Consider the following 3,308-nt stretch of genomic DNA (forward strand, 5'->3'; position numbering starts at 1 on the left):
TAAAAGCTACAAAACTGTTCATATCCTTTGTCCTAGTGATTTCACCTACTAGGGCTATATCCAAAGAGGAAAAATACCCATGTGTGCAAAGGTATTCAGAACAGAATAAGATAATAATTTTTATGTTTACAGTGATAATATTTACAAAATACCAAAGCATACATAGAAGGAAAAGAATCTGTAATAGAATATAAAAAGAAAGACTACATTTTTATTATCTTGTTAAAGTGAATGTATATGTTTTTAAATAAAGTGAAAATAATCATTTTTTTTTTGGAAAAAGATTTTGCCAGGAATAAAAATCAAGCTCACTTATGCCTAATTTGGAGATTTTATTTTTAAAAAAATTTTTTTCGGAGGGGTGAAGGCAGGGCAATTAGGGTTAAGTGACTTGCCCAAGGTCATACAGCTAGTAAGTAGCCAAATATCCAAAGTGGGATTTGAACTCAGGTCCTCCTGACTCCAGGGCTGGTGCTGTACTCACTGTGCCAGTTAGCTGCCCCAAGAGATTTTTCTTTTTTCCCTGTTTTGAAAACAAGAATTTTTCTCTTGTAGCATCTCTCCTGTTGATACCATCCTTCTAAGTTCACTGAACTTCCTCGTCTTGGCTTTCATAGTCTACCCCTACCTTTCTGATCTTACACCCCACCCCACTATCCCCACCCTCCCTGAGTGTGTAAGATCCTCCTTGCTGTTCCTCAAACAAGACATAGCATCATCTGACTGGGTGTTTTCTCTGGCTGTCCCCCATGCCTCAGAAGGCTCTCCTTCCTCATCTCTGCTACTTGCTTCCCTGGCTTCCTTCAGGTCCCAGCTAAAATCCCACCGTTTACAGGAAGTCTTTCCTAATTCTAGAGCCTTTCCTCTTGGCTACTTCAAATTTATCGTTTATATAGCTTTTGTACACAATTGTTTGCATATTTTCTCCCCTATGAGTCTGTGAGCTCCCTGAGAACTGGGACTGTCTTTTGCCTTTCTTTGTTTTCCCAGTGCTTAGCATGGTGCCTGATACATAGTAGGTGCTTAATAAATGTTTACTAACTGTCAGAGAGTAATAGAATCATTGATTTAGAGGTAGAAGGGACCTGAGAGAAAATCTAGTCTAACCCTCTCATTTTATAGATGGGGAAAGTGGGATCCAGAGAGATTGTGACTTCCCAATGTCACATGAGTAGCAAGTAGAAGATAGGGAATTTGAACTCGGATCTTTGGACTCCAAATCTAGCATTCTTTCCATTGTACTATCCATTTAACAATTTTTATTCTCCCTTTTCAGCCCAATATTATTTCTCTGAGCTGAGAAAACAGTAATTCAGTCTTCTATCAGTTACCAATGTCTCATGTGTCTTAAGCAGCTCTAGCTTTTTGGAGCTTCTCCTTGCCTCCACCATGGCTAAAAACAAACCAAAAATCCCCCCTCAGACAAGAATACTCCAAATTCCTTTTCTTTTGTCCTTAGCATTCATTGCCAGCCTCAGCTGATTCTGATGATTTCCATTCTAGCTTATCTATAACTTATAGGTACATACATAATTGCTTGCTTGGTTGAATGTTAGCTCCATGAGGGCAGATTGTCTTTTGACTTTCTTTGTATCCTCAGCATTTAGCAGAGTGTCTTGTAGGTGCTTAATAAAAGCTAGTTGGCTGACCAAATTCTTTACTTTGTTCTTCTTCTGACTGTAGTCTCTTAAAATAAGTAAACCAGAAAGAACTGAGTCCATAGTATGGTCCAGTTTCTCCAAAGAAACAAGAGAGACTAACAGATTTAAAATGCAAAAATAATGAAGTTGAGAAAAATCTGGTGGAAGAAAATCAAACAGCAATCTCAAAGAACACATGATCTTTATATAAGCCAAAGCTATTGACCTCAAAGGCAGTATGAAGAGAGAAAATGTAAGGATAATAGGTCCCCCAGAAGAAAATGACAAATCAAAAAACCTAAGCACCGTAATGCCAGAAATATTTTTTAAAAGCCTACCCAAGATTTCTAAATACAAAAAAAAAAAATCCACAGATGGCCTTGGAGGGGAAAATGCTTCAAACTCCAAAACATATATGAATAAATTAAACAATTAAAATGAGAAGCAACAAATTTTGCAAGTGGTCAGGAGGCCTTCATGTGTAAAGAACAGGAAATGCAATGCCTGGTAGGGACCACAGAAGAGTATGAAAAACATACTCTGAAAAGCAAAGTAGCTCAGGCTACATTCCAGAATGACACATCCTGCAAACTTGATCTTGTTCATCAATTATAGTAATGAACGTTAAACAAAGGTATTTGAAGCAGTCCTGCAAAGTAAGGCAGGCATGAGTAGAATATTCAATTTGCAAATACTGTCAACAACAGAAACACCAGAAAGATTACAGAAAAAATTACTGAAGAAAGAATAATTGATGGAATAAACTACACCAATGTTTAGGGGTTGGTTGTCACTGTTATTTTCAAGAGAAAGAGAATGACCTACCTGTGGGGTTAAAAAAATGGAGATATAAAATAGGACACAAGGGGATAAAGATATAAGTAGAATTTAAAAAAAAATAGAAGTCAAAGCACAAGAGCAGAACTGAAGTGTGATGGGTGAACCCCACAGCTCCAACTCCTACAGGTGAATATATTTTGTGGGACAGAATTGCACAATGGGAAGACGCATAAAAGGAACCAGCAAGGGAGGTGGGATAGATGGAGGTAAAAAAGGAAAAAGGGAATATATCTTACGATTAGGAAGATAGGGGTTGTAGGAGAAAGATGGAAGAGAGATTGAAATTGGCAGGATGAAAGGAGGAGTCTCAACCTAATGGGAGGTGAGAGGAGGGGGTTCCACTGAAGGGCATTCTTTAAAGGGAAGAGGTACTTGCCTGTTATAGGAGATGTATACTTCATGATGAGTTTAACGTGGGGTGAATTGGTGTGTTCGGAGACCACTTTCTATAAGAGAATTCCTCCATGGACAGCATCCTGTCCCAGGTGAAGGGATAGGTGACATCCTAGTGGTAGCCAGCACTCAAGGGCAGGGGGTAGGGAAGAATGACATTGACTCAGAGATGATGTGGCATAGTAAATGGGAAGGAGATTGTTCATGGGAAAGTAGGGGATGGAAACAATTTGGGACACAAGATAATTTCTACCATGGGGCACTGATATCCAAATGACTTTCCTCATAAATAGATGGTAAGAGATAACAGTGGGGAAAATGGAGCACAGGACAGGATTTATAAAGGCAATAACATAAATTCCATAAAAAGGGAGCTCAAGTTCAATAGGTACTTCAGGCTCTTTAATGTCTTGAAGAACACAAAGATTAACAAAG

The sequence above is a fragment of the Trichosurus vulpecula genome, chromosome 6 (genome assembly GCF_011100635.1).
Source record: "Trichosurus vulpecula isolate mTriVul1 chromosome 6, mTriVul1.pri, whole genome shotgun sequence".
Lineage (NCBI taxonomy): Eukaryota > Metazoa > Chordata > Mammalia > Diprotodontia > Phalangeridae > Trichosurus > Trichosurus vulpecula.